This window comes from Parasteatoda tepidariorum, chromosome X1 (assembly GCF_043381705.1).
Source record: "Parasteatoda tepidariorum isolate YZ-2023 chromosome X1, CAS_Ptep_4.0, whole genome shotgun sequence".
Taxonomy (NCBI): Eukaryota; Metazoa; Arthropoda; class Arachnida; order Araneae; family Theridiidae; genus Parasteatoda; species Parasteatoda tepidariorum.
Window position 1 is genome coordinate 185,256 of NC_092214.1, and position 13,509 is coordinate 198,764.

A 13,509-nucleotide genomic window follows, 5' to 3' on the forward strand; every position below is an offset into this window, starting at 1 on the left:
AGTTAGTGAGTCCCCTGCTTTGATTCATTTGACAAAGAAATAAGTGCTTAATTATTTTCAGGTTTCCAGCATAAGCTTGTAAACTATTATCATTTATCACATAGGATTTAGCATCGTATCCTTTTAATAAAATGGTCCGAAAAATTCCCAATGGTATTGGCTCATTTAAAAAAAAAAATTGGTCCCGCAGTGGCAGACATGGTTCCCAGTCAAGCACCGAATTCAAGCCTCACTGGCTGCTATCAGTGTGCGGCTGGGTGACCACTTGGATCAGTCTACGAAGGGACCGAGGGTGTGCGGTATTGGTACTCGTTAAACTGTTCTACCGTAAAACGCTCGACTTCTCGTTAGGCTACCGAAGTGGATGTGCCATCCCTTCTGCAGAGGATGAAAATTGCAATAGAATGTCTTCGGATCATCATCCGAGATGTTTTCCAGATCGTCGCTAATAGCCTATTGTGCAGCTCTAGTGAGACGTAAATAAAGTACCCACCTATACTTTGCTTTATTTCTTATAAGGATTCTATACATATACATATAATATAATGTACTTAATATATGCTTTTACATAATTAAATTCAAGTTTAACTTACTGTTGTTTTATAATTAAAGCAAATAGATTTACTTAACTTGATTTTATTGGATATGATCAGCAGCAGAGCCTTTAAAAAACACTTTATAAAAATGTTAAATTATGGTTAACACAATTGATCAGAAAACACATATAATAAACGAACCCTGTTTCGTCCCGTTATAGAGTGCATTAAATTAAAATAAACTATTATAGAAAATGTGCTGTGACAAATGGAGTTTCGTTAAAAATCAAATGATTTCATGTTTGCTGAATATAACGAATCTCTGCTAGGATCACAAAATGAAGTTTTATTTTCCAGATCTGTTCTTAAAAGCATCATTTATTATTCTGTCTAGTGATAGAAATTAATACAAATTATTGTAAGATTTTTAAACAAATAAATAAAATAAAAAATTTCCTAACCAAAAGGGCCAATTTAAGACATTTATAATGTTAACTGAGACAATGGAACGAAAAGAAATTTTTTTTTCAGTAGTGTTTAAATATTTATAAATGAGAATATAAAGTTCATATGTTACTTGATAATATCACACAGCAGAAATAGAAAAATTATGTACGAAACATCTCTATTATTATTTTAACAAAAAATAGATTGAAGTAAGTATTTTTAACTTGTTTTAAAGTATTTCTTTTAGATATTTTTGTATTTTTTTGTCTGTTTATGAAATATTTCAGTAATAAAATGCCATTTTTTAACACGTGATGATTGTCCAAAAATGCTACATACGCAAACGCATATAATTTTTTTTATCATGAATTTATTGTATATAGTTTTACACATATAGTTTTTTTTATCATAAATTTATTGTTTAAGATAAACTGAAGTCCGAAAATTCACTGGGATAAAGTAATTATAATGTTAATTTTATTTAGAGTACAAGGTAAAAAATTTTAGTATATCTTTACACCAAAAATGGTGACAACTACCTAGAATAGTGAAACACCAGCAATGTTTTCAACACTAAAAGTTGCTGCCACCATTTTTGGCACTCAGTAACAATTAAAAAAACAGTAAGATAAGAAGCAATAATATAAGATACCCATAAGAAACAGTAAAGTTATTTCTATGATGCAATCTAAAGTAAGAATCATTAATTTCGGATACATATTTACAATTATTCTTGAAATAAAATTAGTTTTTAACTTAAACATATAAGTAGTGCGAAAAAATATAAAAGCAAATTTGAACGAGGCATAAAAGCACCGAGGCGTATAGAAATTATACATTATAAAATTACTTAATAAATAGTTTGCTAATTTAATTCATGATATTTAATACATGGTTTACATAGACTTAAAAACTAAATTATAAATAAACTTACCTATAATTTTATATTATGAATATCATTATAAAATCTGCATACATATTTTAATTGCGAACTTTTGTTTCAGTAGATGCATAGCAGCATTGAACACAGCAAACTCTCGCCAAATTGTATTCAGATATAAACAATCTACAGATGATATCTAAAGTTCTCTAACGTCGGTGTTTTCGAAAAATATAACATATGGTGTGAAAGTGATTGATTTTGGCTTAAACATTTCCCGTTATAAGAGTTTTATATTTATTAACATCCTTTAAATTGCATATGAAGACTCGATTCGGTGTGAAATAAAGTGTTCCTTCAAAAAAAAAAAAATTCTGGTGGAAGGGGGAGTTCAGCGTAAAATTTGAAGAGATGTTTTTACAATGTATATTGCATAAGTAAGGAGTATATATAACATCAATAGAATTTAAAATTAGCTGCTGTTAACCATTTGAAAAATGTTAGAGATACTTTATATACTTCTTGCAAATGTATCACATAGAGTTGTGAAATTTAACGTTATGTTAGGCATTTTTAGTGACAAACGAAATTTTAAGGGTTTTTTAATTCTTACGTTTAAAAGCAAAAAGAAATATTCAATGAATTCGTTGAAGTAAATTAGGAAAGTGACTTTGAAAAAAGGTAAATCTATTAAAAAATAGTAAAAAGTAATTGATTATTTTGAAATATTCATACTAAGCTAATTAGTAATTCAATTTAAAGATTTTAAAAATAAATCGTATTTTGCGGTAATTTATAAAAAAATTTGTTTTCAACATTATGAAAGATTAATGTTTATATTAATACGTTTTTATGATCTAGTAAACCTATGACCTTTTCTATTTTCTCAATGAATCCTAGATATTACATTTATATTTATTACCCAACATGCTTCTACATTTTGTCAATGAATCTATGTTACTATACAACTTGCTCACGTAAATGAATGTATTTGACATTTAAAGCCTAAATTATTATGAAGGATGTAATCGTAAATTTTCATGAGGAATTACTGACTTTAGTGGATCTAATGCTTTTAAAATAATATTTCTATGATTCATTTTCTAATTCATGACTGCAGAGTACATCATTAATAATTTTTCATGGCATATTTATATTTGTCTAAATGAAAACACTATATTTTTCATGTTTTTTTTTCTCTCAAACTAAATAATGTCAGATGAATAAAGTAGAGGAACAATTCAGGTTTATATAAATGCATAGTAAAATGCAATTTAAAATTAATATATTTTAAATAAAACCTTCTTCTTTTAACTTAATAACTCTATTTTACTTCCTATTTGCTAACTATTTGTTTTAATACCTATCACCACTATTTATTTATTAACTCTCACTTACGAAATTAAAGAGTGTTTCGTAATAAACTAAAAGAAATTTTCGTAAAATTCGTTGGCTGTTAAAGCTTTCCTCTTTTATAAAAAAAGAAGAACCATAAACCTTTCAACAAGTTGATTTAACATTTATTTTAAATGAACTTTTTAAATTACTACGAGCGCTATTTATTTATTAAAGCTTACTAAGGAATTTATAGAGTAATAATTTCCGTGACAACTTTTTGTTGCGGACACTTTCTACATTGGTGTCATATGGAATTCTGCTTCGTTCGTCCTCTTACTAATCGTGTAATTCTCAAACAATCATTTTTTCGTTTAAATAGCAAAAAACTTATTATTTCAAAATGTTTCATGATGTAACCATCATTACACGATTAATAATATTCTCTTATTTGTTTTTAACACTGGAGTCTACGTAAGCCTATTTAGAAATTCTTAGTAATAATTCAAATTATTCAATCCTAGTATTAAAGAAATTCTAATTAGTATGTTTAATTAGAAATTCTAAGGGTCATTAAATCAGGGCCGGACCCTGATGAACTTTGGTTTAGAAAGGTGTCGTTTTTAATTTACAAATTAAAAAAGTTTTAATTAAGAAAAGCCACACATTTTTAAAAACATTTTCAGAATATTCGCGAAAACCGTACACATTATTAAAATAATATTTTTTTCTGCTCTTTAAAAATTCTAAATTCTAAATCTTGTGTAGAATATTAATAGAAGTTTTCAAAAATATGTAAGAATATTGAATTCATATAAATATAGCATAAAACATAGAAAATAAAAACTTTTGGTGCATTAAAATAATTAATAATCAATAGAGCTATTATTGTTTTGCAAAACATAGAGTAAGCATATCAAATATTAATTGATGAGTAGAGATAGAATTAAAAAAATAGTGTCAAAAATAAATATTAATAGCAAACATTTATTGCCTCTCTAAACACTTTGCAAAAGTTCACGTAGGCCCATACATGAAATACCATTTTTTTTAAAACAATGGAAGAAATGATTTTCAATAACGTAATTTTTGTCATTCGAACCATTTTCTTCCCACCATGTACACGTTCTCACTTTTTGCTAAAACCGTTCTAAACTTCGGGATATTCTTTTGAGTTTAGCACACTTTTAAAGTCAAAGCCTCTTTTGGAGACGTCTGAATGTTCTACTCAAACTTGACACAGATATACTGCAGGATTTAATAATGCGATGCAATTTTCATCTTTTAAATACCAGCAAAGTTGATGCATTCAAATGGGTTTACAGGTAATGGAGCAAGAACCTGATTTCCATGTTTAAATCGCCTACCTTTAAAGCACTTATTTAAACAAAGTTTTACAACTTGTTTGCCAAGGATAATGCTTTCTCAATTGTGTTGGTAAATCGCCAGAGTGGCACAAGTTTTTATGGTCATTGAATATTAAAAGTTCAGTAAATTTTGTTTTGTTTGGAATGAGGATTGGATGTTTTGATTGAATATCTAATTCTGAATTTTGTATCAAAACTATGATCTGCTGTCAAAATTGGATCATATAATTTGGAATTAGGATGGATTGGGCTATTGTTTTTTAACTGAAGGTATTCTTTTTCAAATTTTAATCTTTTCGCGTTGGCTAATTTACTTGTTGTAATTGTACGCCTGTTGTCTTTTCACACGCATGCTTTACAGTTATGAATAAAACACAATGTGTATTTTGTCCCTCACTGCAATTAGAAGGATCCAGTAATAGCTGGAATATATTCGTTTGCAAAGTCGAGTTTAACGCTCAGTATATGAGATGGTTTCATTCTATAGGATTTCTCTTAGCCATGATAATCAAACCTTTAAAAGAGCAGTCATTCCTCTTTTAAGTTTATTATCTGGGATTATCCGGATTTGATTTCTTTTTTCTTAGCTTACTGCTTCCAATCATTGGATTGTGTATCTGCCCTGTAGAATATTTTTTTCAACTTGGAGAAAGTGTCTTTAAGATTAAGTGATAAGTGCTTTAAGTTTCACGTAAAATTATGAAAAATATTCATAAATAGTTTCAATCGTATAACCATATTTTTTCTCAGAGTTTTTGTGTCTGGCGGCTAATTTGTATCCATTCTAAGGTTTTCATAATTTAAGTTTACCTTTGTTTAAATTTCCCTTGTAAGACGTCAATTGAAAACTTTAAAATAGTTCCATTATTTTAATAAAATATAATGAACATTTAAACAATTTCAGTTAAAAATACCCAAACATTAGACTTCAGAGAAAACAGGTCATTTAATTAACTATGATGGCATTAGAAGAATAGATAACTCGCTAAGCCTATATTCGGAAACTCATCACTTTATGTATGGCAAGTAGCCCACTAAATTGCACGCAAACCCATAGTTCTGAACAAGATGAACATGGAACTTGGATAATGTATTTCTCTTATTCTTCCGATCTTTCTTTCATTCAAGGTTTTCTTTCTTTCCCTTTGAATCGAAATTTTTTTCTCAATATTAGTGGACACTTCTCAATAACATCACCTCATTTTGCTATTTATGCTATATGCTTTTCTGTTTAAATCAAATTAATACTAAAATAACTTTTTTTTAAATAATTAACACTATAAATTAATAACTTAAGATATTAAAATTTTTTATAACAACTTAACTCTATAAAAATTTAATACTTTAAAAAATATTTTAAAGAATAAGTTGAAAGTTACTTTAATCTATTTCCCGTTAAAAATAATAAATAGGATTCATGAGATACTTTTTTACTTTTTTTTTTCAATCCGCGAAATTGCTTTCTTTTAACATTTAGCATAGTAATATATAATTTATTTGTTTTTGCCATTTGTTAAGAATATTATCAAGTAACCGTTCTATTTAAATATTAAATTCTTTTTTCTTCACTTGTAAATATCTAGATACTATTAAAAAATTTTTTAGTGTTGCATAGCTGAACATCATGAATATCAAGTATTGGCTGGAAAAAATATTTTTTTAAAGTATTTCTGGAAAACTTTCGTAACAATTTATTCCTGAGTACTCTAAAAGTTTTACAATTAATTTAATTTTTAATTTTTTTGATCCATGTTTCCTGATCCCATCTTCTGAGTTCTTATTTTACAATTAGTTATTATTTTTTTTTTCTTCTTATGCCCGCCTGTCTTAACATCCGTCAATTCAGGCATCTACAGGGTGATTTTGTTGACCTCTCTTACAGGGGCATCACATTAGGTGGGACAACGTCGCTCCCACAGTAAGGACAGATAGTACAGAGAAGGAAAGAACATCCCTACCTTGCCCGGGATTCGAACCCAGAAACTTTCTGATGCAAGGACAGTTATTAGGACAAAAAATAAATTTTGATTTAATGTCTATAATTCTTTTAACACCCTCTGAAATCCCATTTTTCTATTATTATTCGTTTTTAATACCTATTTAATTTTATTTAAAGAGTCTTATTTAAATTTTAGGATTTTATTTGAATTACATTAGTAAATATTTTAACAGCTTATGAAATCCCATTTTCCCTATTAATATTAATTTATTATACCTATTTTAAAGCAAAAATTGGAAAATTAGAGATTTCACGAACTTCATCTTTGTTAAGATTTACAAAAATATATGTAAAGAGTAAATGCTTTTTTTCACACTTTATTTATAAAATTATAAGATAAATCGCTTTTAACTTTGATAGAGCAAGTTAAAAGAGAAGAAGAAAAAAATTATTGAAATGAAATATTTCTGAAAAATATTTTTTAAAAATTTAAAATAACATGTATTAAAAAACCGGAAAACAAAAAAAAAATTAAAAGATATAATCTCTACATTAGCTTACACGATTATATCCGAGAAAAGGAGTGCTTTCTAATATTGTATCAATATAGTCAAAGCGAAATATATCAGTACAATAGTGCGAGGAGCACTCAAAAATTTGGAACAAAATAGAACACATTAAATAAAAAACATATCACGCAAAAAACAGAAAATAAAATGTAAAGAAAAAACAGAACGAAACACAAAACGAAATCTATAAAGCGAGTAGCGAATTCATATGAACTTACATGTACCAGAATCTTTCAAGATAGATTTAAAGTATTTTCGTAATAAAACTGCCAGATTACAAAAAATGAAAACAGAAGCGAAAATGGAGTTAAAAGTGTAAATTGAGGTATTTTGCTTTATGGCACATTCGTATTGCAGTACTGAAGTACGTTTGATTTGTTAGTTAGGAAGGCTTGGCCCGAAAATAGATTTTCGCAAGGTAATAATATTATGCTGGAAACTGGTATTTAATTATATAATTTAAATGATTCTAGAAAATGACTATTTATTTTAAAAATAGAGAGATAGAGAGAGATATTTGCCCCTTTTGTACAGATTCTTAGCAACGGATTTTATCGAATTGGATGTGCACATGCTGAAAATATAAATTAACAAGGAATTTTTAGTAATTTATTACTAATAACATGCAATTAACTCAATAATTTTATATAGAATTTAGTTACTTTAGTTTTTTTAAATCAAATTTTGAAAGGGTTTGTCGACTTTTTTTTTTGGATAAATAAACATTATTTTCATTGCTTTAATTTTATAAAGTTTATTAAAATCTTTTTCCATATTTGGAATATTAAGCGTTTGGAATGTTTGTCACTATTAAGCGTTTATCTTTGATGTGAAAAATTGTGTAAGTTAAGGAATCTGTGTATATTGGAAGGAGCCCATATGTTTTGCATAAAAGCTTTTTTTAGTCTTAAATCGATACTGTGTATAAAATATTAACTGTTAAAATTATACAACCTTGAAGGATTCTATTCTAGGTTACTCTCTATATCTGAACGATGTTCATTAATTCTAATATTAAGAAAGTTACTGTGGTTTGTCCAAAATATTTCAAACATATAAATAAAAATTTTTAATTTTACAAACAGATTTTGAGGTATCGTTTTTTGAATTGCATGTTTTTTCTCAATATTAGGGCAAGTTCATTCAGCTAATTAAGAGGGGATTTTCGGATAGACATCCTGCTACTCTGAAAACAAAAGATTTTTTGAATTGCATTCAATTCCAGAGTTTTTTCCGCCTTATAAAGCATGTGGTGATAAAAGATGTAAAGCTTGCCCTAATATTGACAAAAAATATATAATTCATAATAACGATAGCTCCAAATCTGTTTGTAAAAATAAAAATGTTATTTATATGTTCACCTGTGGGTTTTGTAAGATGAAATATGCTGGACAAACCAGTAAGTCTCTTAATATTAGAGTTAATCAACATCGTTCATATATAAATAGTAATAAAATTATCACACATCAGTAAAGTTATTTTTACGATACAATTAAAAGTAAGAACAGTTATTTTACGATAGACTAATTCTTAAAACAAAAATAGTCTTTTAAATCAAATGTATACATAGCAAAGATAGAATTAAGACGGCACAAATGAAGTAAATTAAATTTTATAAATATGTTTAATATAATAGAGAGATGTATAAAAATGAAATATTTTTATTAGACAGCTAAAAACAGATTTTGTTTTGGTGGACTTTTGTTTCAGTGCATAGCAACGCACTAGACAGCAATTAAATCACCCAGTCTAGTACTCGATAATACACCAGCTACAATTAACAGTTTTGGAAGCGAAAATAAATCATAAATAGTGTATCGTTTCATTATTGAGCGTTTTCGATTATTGGTGTTTTGAATTAATTACATCTTCTAAAGACAAAGCGTTCGATATTCTTGTTAGAATAAAATGCCTAAAATATCTCGTAAAATAGGTGCACTTATAACGGACTGATGCTTGCGGCATCATACGGACAAAAAAATATATATATAATAAAAAATAGCCACAAAAAATAATGTGGACCAATGAAAAGCAGAATGAAGGAAGACAAATGAATAAAGGCGAATTCTTTGATAAAGATTGTTGAATATTAGTTCATTAATAGTTGAAGAAGAAGATGATGGCGAAAATTTAAATTTCTTTCTTCTAGAACTTGAAGTAATTACAGTTAGAAATAAATAAATGATTTCTTATATAGAAGAGAAATAATTTGAACGAAAGCCTTAAACGAAAAATGGCATTTGGTTAATAGTTTTACTGTGACAGTTTAATTATGACTTAATCAATGTTTTTTTTCTTGGTTTATAATTTTAGTAATAGTAAATTATTATTTTGAGTAAATTATTATTTAGTATAGTACTTTGTTCAGCGGGGCTACTTCGTGCAAATTCGAATTTGGCATTTTTCAAGTGCTGCTATTCAGTATTATGTTTATTTCACGTTAAAAATGTGTGGAATTTGAAGATAGAAGTCTCTTCTATTACTACAAACATTTTTTCGAATTTTAAAACAATCTCAGAGTGTGTTTCGTTCATCCAATGTCAACAACTTTCCGAGGACGTCGGATGTCGAAAAGTGTGCGTGGAAACTTTAGCTGTGAAATGCAAAGACGTTGATAAAACAATTGTCGTAAGTGCAAAATTTTTTATTTATATATTAATAAACAATTATATCATGTTAGCGTTAAAAAAATTTGAAAATTAATAACAAATAAACGGAAAATGAAAAAAAATGCACTTTGGGGCTACTTTGTGCAAAGTTTCATTCGTTTTTTTTTTCGACAGAAAAATGGTCAGACGTTATAAAAAAATACCTGGAACGAGAAACTACCGTGATTACACTTTAGAAAAGCTGCAACAATGTTTGCAAGCAGTTGCTGGTGGTATGTCGATTGCAGAAGCTTCTCGGAAGTACAAAATCCACAGAAATACTATCTCTAATAAAATTCACAAGAAACACGTGAAACTTCCTGGTAAACTATTATTTTTCTTCTACAAAGATTTTTCTAATGAATTAATCAAACGATTTAACACATAAAAATATATTTTATAGGACATCAGGTGATTTTGACAGAAACTGAAGAGCAAGTTCTGTCATGTTCATTCAAGGATGTTATGTTCAAATTTAACAATATTATAAATGTTAATGAATATGTAATAATTATTATTTTTAAAATTTCATCCATTTCAATGTTTAAAAATGTATATGGTTTCCTTTTGTTTAAACTCAAATGTTTTGAAATAAACATTCTTTTTAAGAAAAAATTCTTCAAAAAAAATGGTTTTTTAACGCTGAAAATTATTTTCAAACTAATATCTTTACATATCTTGATGTTTTTGTCTTTAAAAATGTCAACAATTAACTTTTTTAACAATTTTATATCAATATTTTACTAAAAACATGATTATTAAACTGAATTCCTATCGCTGCACAAAGTAGCCCCATTTGGGGGCTACTTTGTGCAAGGTATGTTTTGACTTATTATTCGTAAATATTACATACAAATAATGCCAATATTGATCAAATTCACTCGTCTGAGTCCAGTTATGAATATAATATCGATAAATTTTACTAAAGTTTGAATTAACATAGTTTTCTTACGTGTTCAAAAACTGCGAAATCCTGCACAAAGTGACGGTACATTATTATTTTTGAGTTTTTAGTTGTTATTTTAAAACAACAGGCGTTTATCCGTCAATAATAATGTTACTTTATTTTAGGAAAAAGAAATAAACGTATAATATAATAAACATATGTTACTATGGTATTTTATGTTCTATTGTAAAATGTTTACATTATTATATGTAACATATTATACGCAACACATATATTATTTATTTTGTGGATTGAATTATATCCGTAAAATATGTGAAGAACATTTGAATTTTTTCTCAATTGTTTTAAGAAGTAGTTTATTTACATACTTTTGTATGAAATACTATTATTTTTACAATTATACCATTATTTATACAATTATTTTCGCAATTAATAACTGCGAACTATTTTTTAAGAAAAGTGAAAAAAAAGGAAATTTATTAACAAAACTATTTTCTACGTCTCAATTTAAATGCATTTAATCTCCTTTTTAAAACAATTGCAATATGTTTGAACATAGTAAAAAGATATTTCTGAAAATTAGAACCTTTTGAACCGAAGAAATATAATGTAGTACTAAAAAGTTGAAAAAAAAGTTTTTTTTTTAAAAAAATGCAGTTGTAAAAAGCTATGAATATGTTGATGAAATCTCATTTCAGTATTTAATCTCACACACAAAGAAAAAATTGCTCTAACATTTATCAATTTATCGAGGCTCATTTCTTTTAAAAAAAATATATCAAAAAATATAATCTGTTGTAACAAAATTAAGACATCAGTGAGAATTTCATAAAATTAGTTATTTAAAATATTATATAATCAAATATTTTCCCTACAGGCAATATAAACTAAATATAAACACAATTAATTAGATAAACAAACCATTAACCTCCAATATATCGGATAAAATTTTTAATAATTTTATCGTTTAACGTTTTTAATAATTTCTTACAATTAAAAATAATACTTTTCGATTTTTTCTGTTTATATAACTTTACGAAGCGATTCTATGTAAAAATATGATTTTGTTTATCCTCGTGCGTCTGAGTTTTAAGTCGCAATGAAAAATTATGCGGAAGGTAAAAATCTTGATTCAAGTAAATATTTATTAATAAATCTTTTGAAATATTTTGCGGCATATAAACATCTCATTGTTTGAATCCTATGTATTTTGTTTCATGACGAAAATGGTAATAAAAATACAATAAAAATCTGCATATCTAATCTGCAATTGCATATCTCTTTTAATATTCAAAAATAGTTAAAAATTAAAATTTATCAATATTTCATGTCATCATTAATAATAACTAAAAAAAGTTGAACCAAATGTAATTAATCAATTTTTTAAAAAAAATTTTCATCACATGAGTTTTCCTATGTAAATTTCGTATTATCTGTTATTATTTGGGTCTGTTATTAGATTGTATTTTGTATCACGTATTTTCGGGAGTTTTATTGAATAAAATAATTTGAGGTAATATTCCGATAAAAATTATAAGATAAATATGTCAACGTACCTTTAAAATTCTTTCTAATAAAAAAGAGGTAATCATATAGAGAACTGTAATGACCGAACAATTTCTTGGACAGAACTCAAATGAAGAGCGAAAAATCTCACCAATGACGTCATGAATCAATTACAATAGAGTTGCTATGCCAACAAGGAAACGCGTACCTAATTTTATTACAGCACGCGTGCAAACAATTTTTATGAGATAGTTCGTAAAATGTTTCTGAATTCGGAACAGAAAAATCTCTCGCAAAACATGCAAAAATTAAAAATATTATTTAAATTAGGTCTAATTAAATTATGGTATAAAATATATTTTTTATAGCTTATAAGATTCGATTTCTTTTATTTATAAGATAAATAATTAAATTATAATAATTATAAATTTAATTTGAACTAGATCTATTTAAACTATAGCTTACAATTTTTATAAATAAAAAGAGCTTAATGAGCAGAATATTTGAGGAAAACGTTTTCCCTCAATTATAGATTTAATGGTTAAGGTATAATATTTAAAAATTTAATTTTAATTATATCTGATTGAGTAGTAGTATACAGAGTGTAATTTTTATAAATAAGAAAGAGTTTAATGAGCAGAATATTTGATGAAAACGTTTTCCCTCAATTGTAGATTCAATGGTTGAGGTATAACATTTAAAGATGTAATTTTAATTATATCTGATTGAGTAGTAGTGTGCTGAGTGTAATTTTTATAAGTAAAAAAGAGTTTAATGAGCAGAATATTTAAAGAAACCTTTTCCATTAATTGTAGTTTCAAAGGTTAAGGTAAATAGAATATTCTTTTTCTTTAAATTATTATCTTTTTTTAATGCGATTAATAGCGCTAAAATGGAGAAATTGTTGCTCGTAAAAAGTATATATAAATGGCCCTTAATATTAACCAATAATTTTCAAACTCGACCATGCATTATATTATAATATACTACACTACTGTACCAAAGGAAATAATAATAGAGAAATTAGAGGACCCACACACAATATTGTTCCGTAGAAAAAGCGCTAGATATTAAAGTTTGTTTTAAGTCGGACAGTCAAGTATGGTGCGTCTTTTAGGGTAAGGAAGCAACAAATTTCTAGTCCTGAGGATCTGGGCTTCAAATCATGTTTAAAAATTATATTCAATGAAAATAATTTTTTTAAATTTATTTTATAATATTGTAACGTAAATAAAATATTCCTTTTCTTAAAATTATTATTTTTCTTTTTTCTAAGTGCGAAAAATAGTGCTGTCTTTGCTCATATACTGTACATAAAAATGGTCTCGTATCTCCCTTTAATATTAATTTATAATTTTTAAACTCAACCAAATAT

The 13,509-nt window shown here is 26.6% G+C and overlaps 1 protein-coding gene across 2 annotated transcripts in view; it reads right to left on the reverse strand.

Moving 5' to 3' along the window:
* The window catches only part of LOC107455726 (protein tyrosine phosphatase domain-containing protein 1), a gene marked incomplete at its 3' end in the record, with an annotated part of 109,099 nt that extends 96,821 nt beyond the window's left edge, over positions 1–12,278 (reverse strand). The window contains 1 exon segment of one of the 2 annotated variants that reach the window (XM_016073396.3): positions 12,185–12,278. 2 annotated transcript variants of the gene reach the window in all.
* Positions 12,279–13,509: the final 1,231 nt, after the last annotated feature.